This window comes from Rhinoderma darwinii, chromosome 1, assembly GCF_050947455.1.
Source record: "Rhinoderma darwinii isolate aRhiDar2 chromosome 1, aRhiDar2.hap1, whole genome shotgun sequence".
NCBI lineage: Eukaryota > Metazoa > Chordata > Amphibia > Anura > Rhinodermatidae > Rhinoderma > Rhinoderma darwinii.
Genome location: NC_134687.1, coordinates 25,730,671 through 25,746,409, shown reverse-complemented (window position 1 = coordinate 25,746,409; position 15,739 = coordinate 25,730,671). Strand labels below are relative to the sequence as shown.

The 15,739-nt window shown below is 42.7% G+C and overlaps 1 protein-coding gene across 3 annotated transcripts in view; it reads right to left on the bottom strand.

The window, feature by feature from the left end:
• ST3GAL5 (ST3 beta-galactoside alpha-2,3-sialyltransferase 5) overlaps positions 1 to 15,739 on the bottom strand; it is a 439,220-nt gene that overhangs the window by 47,122 nt on the left and 376,359 nt on the right. Inside the window, exon 1 of one of the 3 annotated variants that reach the window (XM_075856687.1) lies at positions 12,807 to 12,890. The exons of the other annotated variants lie outside the window; for them this stretch is intronic. The gene's annotated coding sequence lies outside the window, so the exon portion shown is untranslated. Of the gene's footprint in view, positions 1 to 12,806; positions 12,891 to 15,739 lie in introns of those variants that run through there. 3 annotated transcript variants of the gene reach the window in all.

The following is a 15,739-nucleotide window of genomic DNA, read 5'->3' as shown; positions in this document are numbered from 1 at the left end:
TCTTTCTTATCGTATCTCAAAACACATGCCCTTATGGCAGCACCCGGAATTTGAAGCAAGTGGATCTAGTAAACTATTGTCAAAATGGAGAGAGGGAGGGATGGTAACATTGGGAGATATGTTCCATGAACAGGAAAAGAGGTGGTTGTCCTTGCAGGAGCTTCAGACCAAATCTAATTTTGAACAGCACCAACATTTACAATATTTTCGAATACTAACGTACTGTAAAACCAAACTTGTTGATATAGCTGGTGAGGTCCCATTTAACATGTTCGATTCGTGGTTCTCGGTCACTCATAGACGATCCATTTCACAAATGTATCGTACACTCAGACCATTACTATTGCAGATGTCCCCTGAACAGGCCTTTAGGGGACGGGAAACACTATTTAGCTTGCCAGGTATTGAAAAGCATATTGAAATGGGGTTGGTAGATTTCAGGGCCCACGTCCACAACGTGAATTGGCGGGAAACTCATTCATCGAGCAATTTACGCATTTACTTTACCCCCCTCCGTTTCCCAACCAGATAGAAAAACGCCCTGTCCTAGGTGTGATACACCGCGACTGGACTTGTATCATGGTCTCTGGGCCTGCTCCAACATACAACCATTTTGGAGGGAGATAGCATCTTTACTGCTACAAGTGGGCAAATTTAAAGGCATCTTGGGACAAATGGAGGTCTTGTTTCACGTACAGCATGATGGAGAATTGGAGGATGCGGAGGTGACACATCTTCCATCGATAGCTCATGCCACACTTATGGTGGCAAAGCGGTGCATACTCCAGAATTGGTTAATAGCAGATGTACCAAACCAGAGTATGGTTATTCAGGGGTTGAGGAGATTGTTTTACTTAGATCGCACCAGTGATCCTACAACACAAAGACACGCAAGGGAAAAAGTTCTTTTGGAAATGGAAGTTATTTCTTACACTTCACTAGTTTGGAATTGCGAGATATCATTGACCCATTCACAGGATCGCCTTGGTATTTGATAGAAGACCTCAAGGGTACTTTGGGGCACTGAAAGTTTCTTCAACATAATATCTGTATTTTTTCTTTTGATGTCATCTAATAGCTGCTGGGGTTGGTGTACTGCTCCACTAGGCTCCAGTTTTGATAGTTAATTTAAAAGACTTACTGCAAATCTGTTAACGGGAAAGCTCAGCAATAGCAACGGGGAGGGAAATTGGATGGTTGCCCACTTCATTGTTCAACACTGACATAACATTCATAAATGTGACGACACTGTCAGGTTGTATTTATTATCTGATAAGAGTTGTATTCCTGTCATTATCTCATTGTAGGATTGTATGACCATGATTATGATTATGATCATGTTTATTTTTCTTGTTTGAAAAAATCCAATAAAAATGTTATAAAAAAAACAAACAAAAAACTTTGTAGTCTGATTCTGCAGTCAAATTGTCTTCCATCGGACCTCTCTTTTTCTTAACATACACTACCGTTCAAAAGTTTAGGGTCACTTAGAAATTTCCTTATTTTTGCAATAAAAGCACAGTTTTTTTTCAATGGAGATAACATAAAATGAATCAGAAATACACTCTATACATTGTTAATGTGGTAAATGACTATTCTAGCTGCAAACGTCTGGTTTTTAATGCAATATCTACATAGGTGTATAGAGTAAATAAATAGGCTCCAAGCGTATTATAATTGTGGGCTGGGTAAAGTGTGAGACACCAACTTCCCCCCGTAATTAGAATAAAGACTGCTCCATAACAATTAGAACCATACCGAAAAATTAGAGCTCACAGTCAAAGTACATATGAAAATATAATGTTTTTATTATACAAATATAACTTACATTAACAAACATTTTAAAAAACCCCAGAGGGGTTTTTAGGACTCTAGTAAAACCACTGCGGTATGAAAGAGCACAACAGGGAGAGTACTGACTAATCAGAAATAATGGATAGACTACAAAATACCCAGACTACTTATCACGATTGTGTGAAAAATCTCAACCACATTGGGTTAAAAAAACTGGAGCACCCTGATAGCCTCCAATATCCCCTCTAAATAAACATCTAATGATGGTGGAGGGGGGGGCGGCAACGGGAAGAATCAGTATCAGTCATAAGCTGTCATGCGTATAGTCTTACCCATATTGTGTGAAGGAAAAGTTTACAGGTTCGTGTTGGCTCAACCGCAGGGAACCCTGTATGTTATATTTGTATAATAAAACCATTATATTTTCATATGTACTTTGACTGTGAGCTCTAATTTTTCGGTATGGTTCTAATAGGTGTATAGAGGCCCATTTCCAGCAACCATCACTCCAGTGTTCTAATGGTACATTGTGTTTGCTAACTGTGTTAGAAGGCTAATGGATGATTAGAAAACACTTGAGAACCCTTGTGCAATTATGTTAGCACCGCTGTAAACAGTTTTGCTGTTTAGAGGAGCTATAAAACTGACCTTCCATTGAGCTAGTTGAGAATCTAGAGCATTACATTTGTGGGTTCGATTAAACTCTCAAAATGGCTAGAAAAAGAGAGCTTTCATGTGAAACTCGACAGTCTATTCTTGTTCTTAGAAATGAAGGCTATTCCATGCGAGAAATTGCCAAGAAACTGAAGATTTCCTACAACGGTGTGTACTACTCCCTTCAGAGGACAGCACAAACAGGCTCTAACCAGAGTAGAAAGAGAAGTGGGAGGCCCCGCTGCACAACTGAGCAACAAGACAAGTACATTAGAGACTCTAGTTTGAGAAATAGACGCCTCACAGGTCCTCAACTGGCAGCTTCATTAAATAGTACCCGCAAAACGCCAGTGTCAACGTCTACAGTGAATAGGCGACTCCGGGATGCTGGCCTTCAGGGCAGAGTGGCAAAGAAAAAGCCATATCTGAGACTGGCTAATAAAAGGAAAAGATTAATATGGGCAAAAGCACACCTCCAAATTATGCAAGAACTATTTAGGGAAGAAGCAGGCAGCTGGTATTCTATCTGTAATGGAGTGGCCAGCGCAGTCACCAGATCTCAACCCCATAGAGCTGTTGTGGGAGCAGCTTGACCGTATGGTACGCAAGAAGTGCCCATCAAGCCAATCCAACTTGTGGGAGGGGCTTCTGGAAGCATGGGGGGAAATTTCTCCCGATTACCTCAGCAGATTAACAGCTAGAATGCCAAAGGTCTGAAATGCTGTAATTGCTGCAAATGGAGCATTCCAAGACCAAAGCAAAGTTTGAAGGAGAAAATTATTATTTCAAATAAAAATCATTATTTCTAACCTTGTCAATGTCTTGACTATATTTTCTAGTCATTTTGCAACTCATTTGATAAATATAAGTGTGAGTTTTCATGGAAAACTTTTGAACGGTAGTGTACATTCTGCAGGTTATCAAGAAGTAGGGGACAGATTGAAGAAAGTATGTTGTAAGATCAGACAACTAAGGGTTTGTTTGCTGTCTGTTACCATGGTGATGCATAGGCGCTGTAGAAACCAAGTGACAGGACATTTTTTAATTTACATCTGTTGCAAAGTTGCTTCATTTTAAATTTTAGATGCATTGGCACATTAAAAAAAATTGTTTGCAGAGGTGAACTTTGCCTTTAAGCCTTAGGCTGGGTTCACACGACCATGTTACGTCCGTAATGGACGGAACGTATTTCGGCCGCAAGTCCCGGACCGAACACAGTGCAGGGAGCCGGGCTCCTAGCATCATAGTTATGTACGACGCTAGGAGTCCCTGCCTCGCTGCCGGACAACTGTCCCGTACTGTAATCATGTTTTCAGTACGGGACAGTAGTTCCACGGAGAGGCAGGGACTCCTAGCGTCGTACATCACTATGATGCTAGGAGCCCGGCTCCCTGCAGTGTGTTCGGTCCGGAACTTCTGGCCGAAATACATTCCGTCCATTACGGACGTAACATGGTCGTGTCAACCCAGCCTAAAGGGTGTAAAACGGTAGACTGTCACGGGTCTATAGTCTGCTGACAGGCTGCTCAGGGATTAAACTTCATCTCTACTTAATTCGGTTCATAAGAATATAATAGAAATTGCTCATATTGCAGCTCGCTAACACTCCGGCCGTGACGGTAAACTTTGTATGTTATGAAATTACATAAGGAAAAAAATGTTTCGGACCTGAGCTACAGATCACAAGCATGCCTGACAGCAGCATCAAACATAATGTAAATGTGTTTATATTGAGGCCGCCGAAAGCGAAGCTCATAGATGTGTCTGCAGCCTAAAGGAAGTAATACAAAAACAAATATTTCCTGCTTCCCCTCGCATTTTCCGAAGAGCCTTTAGTAGAGATGAAAAAAAATTATTCTACACAAATCGAATTCAGTCCGAATTTCTTAAAAGTTTTGGCTGTAGTATGCGGTATGGGTGTATGACATATCTACTGTAAAAAGCCACACAAAGAAATGCAAATTGGTTGGATACAGTCCCAGGAGACATCAGAGAGTCAGACACGAGTTTTCAGGGGCACATGCAATTTGTGGCAAATTTATTCGATCTAATTGGACGGCCGATTTAATCGAATCAGACTCTAAACAAATTTCAGGAAATTTGCTCATCTCTAGTTTTTAGTCAAAGTAACACTGGGAAGCCGTGTCGAAAAGTGCTTTGTGAAGAGCCCTGTATTTGTTAGGGGATGTGCACACACAAAATAAAAAACGCCTCAAAATACGGAGCTGTTTTCAAGGGAAAACAGCTCCTGATTTTCAGATGTTTTTTAATCATAGTCGTGGATTTTGCTGCGTTTTTAACGGCCGTTTTTGGAGCTGTTTTTCTATAGAGTCTATGAAAAACAGTTCCAAAAACGGCTGAAGAAGTGACATGCGCTTCTTTTTTGTGGCTGCCCCGTCGGAACATAACGCCATTTTTCCCATTGACATCAACAGGCAGATGTTTGGAGGCGTTCTGCTTACGATTTTTAAGCCGTTTTTCGAGACGTTTACGGCCCAAATAACATCTGAAAACACTCTGTGTGAACATACACTTAGGGTTGGTCATGTTTTACATAGTTGTGAACGGGACCTGTATAATTTTTGGGGTATGGTTGCGTTTTTGCTTTTTTCCCATTCTAAAAATGACCCAATGGTAGTAATCCAGCACCATCACACACTTGGGGTATTCACACTCCGCTGTTTCCATTTCTCCCATGCAGTATAATGGAGAGTGGTACTGGGGTACAATGTACTCCCGCTTGTGGTTAGTGAACCCCTTTAACTGCAGTTTTGACACACAACGGTGCATCCCCAGAGGTCGCCGCTTTCCTTCGGATATGTTCTGATATTACAGAATTGCCCATTGCCGTGCAGATTTCGCACCACAAATCCGAGCCAATTTACAGTACAATACATGTGGATGGGGTTGTGGTAGTGAACATTTTCTGTGCTGAAATATGAGCTCATTATGTTGCGGAAATGCCGCAGGTTTTCAAGGCGGATTTAACCCTTTTCATTGCAAGGTGAAATCCAAAGTAAATCCGAATAAGGCGGAAGTACAACGGACTGGACAAGGAGCGGTTTGATTTGACCTCTTTCTCCCTCACGGTGCCCTTATATACATATCATTTAGCTAGAATCTCTATATAAAGGGGTATTCCTACAATAGGATATGCCACTAGGACCGCAGTCCGGGGTCTGAGCGCTGGGCCCCCCACCACTGTCTGGAATGTCTTCTCAGGTCAGAATATGTCATTGTAGGAGTACCCCTTTAACCCATTCCCTTCACAGTAATTTTTTGTTTTTGTTTCCCCACCTTCCAAAAGCCATAACTTTTATTTTCCCGTCGATACAGCCGTATAAAGGCGTGTTTTTTTTTGTGGGACGATTTCTAGTTTTTCATGGCACCATTTATTGTTCCATATAATGTACAGGGAAGCTGGAAACAATTTCTGTTTTGTGAGTCTTGTTTTTACGGCGTGGTAAAAACGGCATGTTAACTTTATACAGCGGGTCAACACGATTACGGCCATACCACATTTATATTGTTTTTCTGTGTTTTACTACTACAAGGAAGAAAATAATTGTTAAAAAGAAAATTTGTTTTGTGTTGCCGCATTCTGAGAGCCATAACGTTTTATTATTGTATCGCTTGAGCGGTGTGATGAGGGCTTATTTTTTGCCGGACGAGCTTTGAGGTTTTTTTTATCACTTTTTATTCCATATTTTGTGGAAGATGAGGGGACCAAAAACACTGATTCTGGAGTTTAATTTTTTTTACTGCGTTCACTGTGCAGGTTCAATAATGTTATATTGTAATAACTTGGACTTCTACGGACGTGGCGATACCAGTTATGACTTTTTTTTTTTTTACATCGTTTTGAGGAAAAATGAGAATTTTTTTTTAACTTTTAACATTATATATATATATATATTTATTTATACACAGACACACATATATATATATATATATATATATATATATAAAACTTTATTTAACTGTATTTAACTTTTTTTAATAGTTCCCCTAGGGCGCAAAGATAGCGGACCAGGCGGGCCTTCATTAGGCCCACAGGCTGCCATGATTACCATCAGCTCCCCCCGACAGGGGGGGGGGGGGCGATGGGATGTCGGAGGGGGTCACCCCACTATTTCTAATGGCTTAGATACTGAAGTCACTATAACTAAGGGGTCTCATGAGCGGGATACCGCTCGTTGCAGTGAAGTGTTGTAACACGCAAGTTATGGAGCAGACTCAGCCCGTGATCCTGCGCCATACTCTCCCTCCCGGGGTAAATGAGTGCACTACAACAGATTTTTTTTTTATATAGCATTTTTATCTTCTCATGCATCCCCTTGTAATGCTGGGCTTTACACACAGCGTACAAATTACACCATGGAACCGGCCGGAAAAAAAACCTGCACCATGTGATACTCGCAGATTTCGTTGGGGATTTTAGTGCGGATATGCATTGATGTGATTGAAATCCGATGTGAAAATAAAGCAACATCTGCTGCATCCTTATGTCTACTATAGATTTTTTTTACGTTTGTTGAAACCCCATTCTTTTACATTGTACTGGACTTTGTAGGGGAATTTCGGTGCGGATTCTGCAACTGAAATTCCGCAACAAATACGCAATGTGCGAACATGGCCTAACAGGGTGTCTGCCCTACGTGCCCCAGTTGGACACAGGCACAAACTGTTTTAGATGAAACAATACGTCTCTGTTCTCAGGAAACTGGCGCACACTCAGGTCTCTGTATTATTCCTGGAATAAAGTCGTTAATCTGTAGTTCTGGGCACGCGGATGCCCTAAGACGTCTCCTTATGTTCAATAAAGGGCAAATGCCTCCAGGATCAATGGTCAATGACACATTTCAATGTGTATGAGCAGGTCCGGAATTAGGAAATTTTATTTTATTGAGTGCAGAAATAGCTGAAAGTTAAAGGGGTATTCCCAGCTGAAATATTTATGGCATTTCCAGCGGATAAATGTCTGATAGATGCAGGTTCCCGCACCTATTTACAGGCGGAGAATGAATGTGGGCAACACATGGATCTCGGGGACCGCGGTTGTGAGGACATCCCAGAGATCTCAGGGACAGTGGTTGTGAGGACATCCCAGAGATCTCAGGGACCGCGGATGTGAAGATATTTCAGAGATATCATGGGCCACAGTTGTAAGGACATCCCAGAGATCTCAGGGACAGTGGTTGTAAGCGCATGTGTGTATTTAAGGGTGCCTTAACATGTTTCGATTATGCGTACAAAATCTCCACCATGTCCATACAACCACAGTCACCGATATCTCCACCAGGTCCATACAATCTAGTCGGCAAGATTTTCGCCATGTTCATACAACCATAATCCCCGAAATTTTTACTATATCCAAACAACCACAGCCCCCAAGATCAACACCATGTCCATACAACCACAGTCCCTGAGATCTCCACTATGTCCCTACAACCACAGTCCGCAAGATCTCCATCATGTCCATACAACCACAGTCGGCGAAATCTCCATCAAGTACATACAACCACAGTCCACGAGATCTCCATCATGTCCATACAACCACAGTCCGCGAGATCTCCACCATTACCATACAATCACAGTCTCCGAGATGTCCACCATGGCCATACAACCACAGTCCTTGAGATGTCCAACATATTACAGTCCCAAGATCTCTTACTTATCCTTGCAATCTTGTCATAGAGATTTTACCCATATTCATACAACCAGTCTCTATAATCTCCACCATGACTATACAACCACAGTCCCCGAGATTTCCACCACATCCATACAACCACAGCCACCAAGATATTTGCCATGTCCATACAACCACAGTCACCAATATCTCCCCCATGTCCATATAAACTTGTCGCAAACATTTTCACCATGTTCATACAACCAAAGCCCCCGATATCTCCACCATGTCTATACAACCACAGTCCGTGAGATCTCCACCATGTCCATACAACCACAGTCCGTGAGATCTCGACCATGTCCATACAACCACAGTCCGTGAGATCTCCACCATGTACATACACCTACAGTCCCCGAGATCTCCACTATGTCCATACACCTACAGTCCCCGAGATCTCCACTATGTCCATACAACCACAGTCTGTGAGATCTCGACCATGTCCATACAACCACAGTCTGTGAGATCTCGACCATGTCCATACAACCACAGTCCGTGAGATCTCGACCATGTCCATACAACCACAGTCCGTGAGATCTCCACCATGTCCATACACCTCCAGTCCCCGAGATATCCACCATGTCCCTACAATTTTGCCCCAGATATTTCCGCCATGTCCATAAAACCATGGTCTCCAAAATCCCAATGTCCATACTGTCTAAGTCCCTAAGATCTCAGACAATCTGAACAGAAATAACAATCCTCTGACAAGAGATATTAGATATTAATCCTGGACAAGTTTGATCTCAATTGTTCACAAGTCCTTGAGGCGGGTACTTAACTTCATAATTTTTTTCCTTATGGTCTATGAAGAAACGTCCAGTTTGGTGACTTACATGCACAAGTGGACATCATATTCTGTCTGGGTGTTCCCGTTCAGAGAACACTTTATGCCTAAGGGGTTTGTCTAAAATGACTTTGCAGGATTGAAGGCACTCCTTACTCCTCGTGACCGCTCGTGGTGTGTGAATAATGTATATGTGACATCATCTATTGTCAAGCTGAACCATTCATCACTGCATTGGTGAACCTTGGTAGAGACAACTTAGGATTTAACCTGCACAAGATACAGGGTGCAAACCTTAAGACTCCTGGACCCGAAAGCAAAATGTGTATATCCTTAGGTGCTGAGCTGCACCCCTCATGTGCAACGACCTGACATTGTATGGAATATATCTGAAAAATAGTTCAGTTTAGAGTTGCATGCTTTTTTTTCTCCAGAAACAGCGCCATTCTTGTGCATAGGCTACACCTGGTATTGCAGTAAGTATTCACTTGATTAAAGCTGAGCTGCAATACCAGACACTGCCCAAAGGACAAGAGTGGCGCTGTTTCCTAATCTCAGACAACCCCTGCAATGTCCACTACTACTTTATGATGCCTGCCAATCCTTAACTTTTTATATGCCTGCCAATCCTCAACTTTCAATAAAAAGTCGCACTGTGGTTGCAAAATCATACAGCATTGCGCTAAAGTTGCAGTTGGCGTTACAGTGGTTTTTGCGGCCCAATGAACGCGGCCGAAAAACGCCGAAAAAGACACGGCAAAGAGTGTGCAGGCAGGTCAAAATCTGCCTCAAAAGCAGATTTTTCCGCCTGCAAAAAAACCTCAGTGTGAACAGGGAATTAAAGAGGAATTATTTTGGACTCTTCTTTTGTAGTTGCCCAAATGAGTTCGGGCAGGATGCCAAGCAACAGGCTATGCCCTCAGAAGTGAGTGCCACTCTGACTTACCATGCGATTTAATATTCTGTAATATACTGCAGGAGAAGCTGGATGCCTTTCTTTTCTTGGAGAAGATGGACACCAGTCCCCAATGTTAGAAAGAAGGCCGTTGGGTAAATTCTCCTTTCGTATGAGATTAGAAAAACATTGTTGCTTCCTTTCTGGAACAGCGCCACTCTTGTGTATGGGTTGTGTCTGGTATTGCAGCTCAGCTCCCATACAAATGAACCTTCACTGGAACGTCCCTTGTATTATAGTAAGTCTGATGAGTGGAATGGAGTGTGTGAACCGGCAGTTACCACTCACAACCTGATCAATTAACTTTTATGTTCAAAATTTTTTTCCCACGGAACAGCAGTCACCATGATTTTTTCCATCGTGAGCTACATGAAATCAGACAGTCAGAAGTCATGTCCCCTCCACTCTCTTAGTACCTCCTGCCTCTCTCTTCCCCGTACGCTACCACCGCAATCTTAATACCCTAAAAATCTCATTCAGATGCTATGGAAAAAAAATATTTACGATTTTAGCACGTTCTGTAGATTTTCAAATCAATGACATACCCCATCCACTTCAATTGAATGTGGGAAAACCAGTAGGTCTGTTTTTTATTTTACTGGTATCTATAATAAGTGAACTACGGCCCACATTTTTCAGGCAGCCTACTCCAGGTTTCGGTATAAAAACGTTTAAAAAAAAGTCGCTAACGGTGACGTGTGACAAATTTGTGGGTCCTATTGGCTTATTAAAACTTTAATATCCCCTGCTGCCCAGATCGTTAATACATAAATATCCAAATGCAGGTATTATGCATTCATTTTTTTATCAGGCTATTTTATATTCATGAGCTGGGCTGTCCTAGATACTTCCAAAAGCCATAATTTGGGTTAAAAAAAAAAACATAATAAGATCCGTCAACAATGGTTAGCATGCTCAAGACAGTTTCCAGGTATCTAGTCGTGATAACAGAAAAAGAGAAGGACCTGGGTATTCTGGTTACAAATAAGTACAATATATTCTCCAGAACAGAGGTGTATTTTTAGATTAGGGACCCACCTCATAGAGGTTCACCTTGTCGTGGCAGGTGGGCTCACACAATTTGATCAAAATGTGCACTAAGAACTTCACTATTGTATGTAGATTCAGCTGTAAGGCATGCATATATATAGTGTTTTAGGTAGTCATGGCGTTCGTAGATTGCTATCGCAATGTTTTTTTCTTCTTTATAAATAAGCTAAGCAGAAGAACTCAATGCCAAGCAGCACCTGCAAAAGCAAATATGGTTTTAGGGTATATAAAAACCTGTGATCACAATTTAATATTGCCCCTCTTTAAATCCTTTGTAAGTAAACATCTCCAAAATGGCATTACGCTTTGGGCTTCACACTGTAAAAAGGATATATCAGAGCTGGAAAGTGTTCTAAGGCCGGAGACTAAATTATTAAATACGATGGGAGGTCCCTCTTATAATGAGAGGCTAGGAAAATCCTGCTTGTTCTGCTTGGAAAAAAAGACTCCTTAGAGGTGATCTTATTGAGGCATGATGGGAGTAACATTTAGAATAGAAAAAAAAGGTATTTAGGTCAATTTATTTGTAAAATGTTACTACCATTTATTATAGGCAGGTTTACTGTGTAATTCATGACCATATCAGTGGAGACTATAGTGCCCATTTAAAGGGTAACTCCATTTTTGAAACACTTTCGACATGTCAGTGACATGTCAAAAGTTTTGATCGGTGTGGGTTTGAGTCCTAAAACCGATCACTAAAACGAAGCGTCAGAAGCGCAGTGGTGTCAGGCCCAATAGAAAGTCTTTGAGCCCATACACCGCTTGCTTGGCTTTCCGAGAAAAGCCGATCATAAACAAAGCGGCACAGCCCAAACGTTTCTGCCGTTTTGTTTTAGTGATCGGTGGGGGTCTCAGCGCTCGGACCCTCACTGATCAAAACTTCTGACATGTCACCATGACATGTCAAATGTTTTTTTTTAAGTTTAGTTACCCTTTAACACTGAGAATATTTACGTCCTGTTTAATCTAATAACACCAGGCTGTAAACCTTGTGCTGATAAGAAGCTTTGCTCTCCTTGCGCTGCTCCGTGTCATCGGCTGCACATCGTCCGGCTGGATTGAAATACAATACATTTTCCTCCATTGGCGTCTGGTCGTATTTTTCTCCCTTACAAAGCTTCACTCCTGACCTGACACTTTATAAGAACTAGAACAAAGCCGTATTTATTGCCCCCCTTTATTCTATGTATTGGTAGCGGTCCCACCAGTCAGATAAGGTATACCATCTATGGCTTCAGCGGTGAAAAACCTTTGGAGAGTTTATGCTTCTAAGGCCTTATTCACACGAACGTGTTATACGTCCGTGCTACGCCCGTGATTTTCATGCGCCTCGCACGGACCTATGTTAGTGAATGGGGCCGTTCAGACTGTCAGTGAATTTCACGCAACGTGTGTCCGCTGCGTAAAACTCATGACATGTCCTATATTTGGCCGTGTTTCGCGCAACACACACCCATTGACGTCAATGAGTGCGTGCAAATCTCGCACGGCACAGGGAAGCACTTCCGGGTGATGCGCGCTACAGTAGTAAAATAAATGAATGAAAACAGAAAAGCCCCTCATTCTTTTCTGTTTGTAAACATAAAACCAGAGTGTCAGAATGACATTTTTTAGTCTAGTGTGTGAACATACCCTAACGATTCACAGAAAATAGATGCCCAGTACAGCATTTCAAATAAATCAAGAATGACTCATAAATAGCATTATCTCAAAAAGGAAAATAAACAGAAATAGTAAAAGAATGTGAAATTGAGCACAAAGATAAAGAAAACCAGTGATCAAGGTCTACATGGGGAGGATCGACAGATGATGGAGGAGTCGCCAGTGCCCATCTCCAATCACCTAGGAACTCATCTCGAAAGAAAATATAAACATACCAGATAATCAGCCGGTCACCAGCACTCTCCGATAAGGAAGCAAGGTCTGGCGTAACTCCACATAGAAAAAAAACAGAAATGTGTTCTGCATGTATCGCAAAAGAAAAAGGAGAAACAAATACACGAAATCAGGCCAGTCCCGTTACATCCAAATTTCCAAAAAAAGCCAAAATAAGTTGAATCACTCCCAATTAAGATTCCAGTAAGTCAGCCTTCCCAAATTTAATCATCCGAGTACCCACTAAATTGTGCTCCTAATACCAAATAGTAGCCTGAAATCAAGGGTGTCATTTGGGAGAAGGCCTTAACCCTCTTTTTCCTCTGGGTCCTTTTATGCTACATATTCTACCAAATCCACAGGACCTGACCCAATCTCTCCCAAGAGACTAGAGATATCTTAGACCAGCCCCCGATCCAACCGGAAATAGAGTTGGTCATATCCTGAACAATGAATCTCCAGGGTCTCACGCCCTGCCCCCCCCCCTCCAGGGTCTCTTACATTTAAAGGGAACCTGTCACCAGGATTTCACCGATTAAACCGGCAGCACCTGGTGGAATTGAGTGAAAAATCTTTTTTATATAACCTATAATTATCTTCTAAGTCGGCTCTGTACCTTTAGTATTCCGTTTTTTTGTGTTCCTGCACCGTATCCTAATGAGAATAAAAGAGTCATATCTTCATTCCTCAAGCCTTTCCGAGTTAACCCCGCCTCCTTACTTTTGATTGACAGCTCCTCGCCTCCCCCCAGCACACACGTAATCCCACGCTTGCGCATCGATGTCCTGTTCTGGTGCGTGCGCACAACGGGACACCATAGCGACGCATGCGCAGTAACTAGATTTGAGGCTCGGACGAAGCTGGGAATGGTGTCGGACCATACATGACGGGCGCATTTATAGTCCAGATTTTGGCATTCAGGGCGGGCCAGTTTTCAGCGAGGTGGCATAAGAAGGGGAACGAATAAGACTGCCGGATTATTACCAGGTTTGCAAACCGTTATTTACAGTTGGTGGAGGAGTTTAGGAGAGGGGATAACGGCAATGAACTTTTGACAGCAGCCGCCAGCGAGGGGTGAGTAGAGTTCAATAGGGGAAATGTTGGTGACAGGTTCCCTTTAAACTACTGTTTGAACAGACATTTCAGGCAGGCTCCCTGGCAGCTACGATGTCCGAAGCGATTATAGTCAACATACCCAGGACAGGGAAGGATCATGCCCTCGGCCCCTGCCACAGACCAATTTCTTTCCTTCAAACGGACGTTAAACTGTTAGCCAAATTAGTAGCAAACCGTCTCCACTCAGTTATACTTCAAATGATACACCACAACCAGACAGGGTTTATGCCAAAAAACTCCACCGTCCTCAATTTAAGATGCATTTTTACAGCCCTTCAGACGAATCACAATGGAGGAGAACACGCTGTCCTCTACTTAGACGTCAATAAGGCTTTCGACTTTTTTTTTTTGGGAGGACATGAGGAGGATGAGATTTAGCCGCACCTTCATCAAGTGGGTACTGCTATAGTATGCTACACTAACCCAACTGCAAAAGTGAATGTGAATGGGTATACATCAGACAGCTTCCCTATACTTAAGGGAACTTGCCAGGGCTGCCACCTTTCCCCCATGCTGTATGCCATTACTATGGAGCCGTTACCTGCCTGCATCCAGGAACCTTAGTCTCTCCAGAAGTTCAGAGGATACTCTCTCGTATTTACAGGTTTCATTGCCAGCTGCCCTAGATAGCATGGCTGACAATGGTCCTTACTCTGGATTGTAGGTAACTAGGATTAGTCCTGTATTTTACACCCTGGACGGTGGTCTCCAGACAGATATCCCAGCTCCCCTGGAAATGGGTCACCCAATTTACCAACCTAGGCATTCAGTTCTCCTGTTCCTTGGGCAACTTTCATACCCGTAACATCCCGTAACTGACCAATTTATCTAGATCAAGCTACCTCCTTCTAGTCTAAATAATCCTTCTCCCCAAACCCAAAATAACGAAAGTGCTACTTCTGTTCCCTTTGTATATTAGTTCCAAACCTTTCCATAAAATTGATACGCTCCTATCTTCCTTGGTTCGGCATAATCGCAGAGCTAGATTGCGCTGGCAGGTACTAAAACACCCCTGGGATCTGAGTGGAGTGGCCTTACCTGGCCTTAAACTGTACTATTGGGCCTCCCAATCGCTGATGGTGGGGAAGAGAGGATAGGGTTAGGGCACCAGAGTCTATTGTCCACCCCTTTGCGCTAGATAACTCCCACCTGTTGCATGTCCTGTTTTAGGTATATAATGACTCTCCACGGGCTCCCCTAAGATTTACTACCCTCATACAAGCCCTTCTCATCTGGAAAGCCATCTGTAAGCTGTTTTAAGTGGGTACATATGATACCCTTACCCCCTGTGGCATAATGGAAAACTGGAGCCTTGGATGTGCCACATTGTTGGAGAGATCAGGCCTTTTATACCTGGGGAAAATACATTCTAAGTGGCAGAATTAACAATTATCACCTATCCACAAGAGCACTACCGAATGACAGAACGGGGATCCTGAACCACCCGCTCCTCGTGACTGCATCCCCCGCGAAGAGGATGAGCTTGAATAGAGTATTGGTTGAGCATCTGCCGCTCCATTCAATGTCTATGGGACTGACGGAAATAGGCAAGCACTGTACTCATTCCCATAGACTTTGAATAAAGCGTCTACACGCTCCACTCATGTACTTCTCACTGCCGTCAAGCAGTGAGGAGGAACGGGCAGTTCAGGACCTCAGTTCTCGTGATCGGGGGGGGGATCCAAGCGGGGGGGGCTTCGAGCAATCAGACCATTAACTGTTGATTTTGGGATTACCTCTTTAATTCATTCCAAACTCTAACTTTCCAAATAACCTTCTCTTTCACTTCCTTCCGATCCAACATACCCTCCAGGCTCAA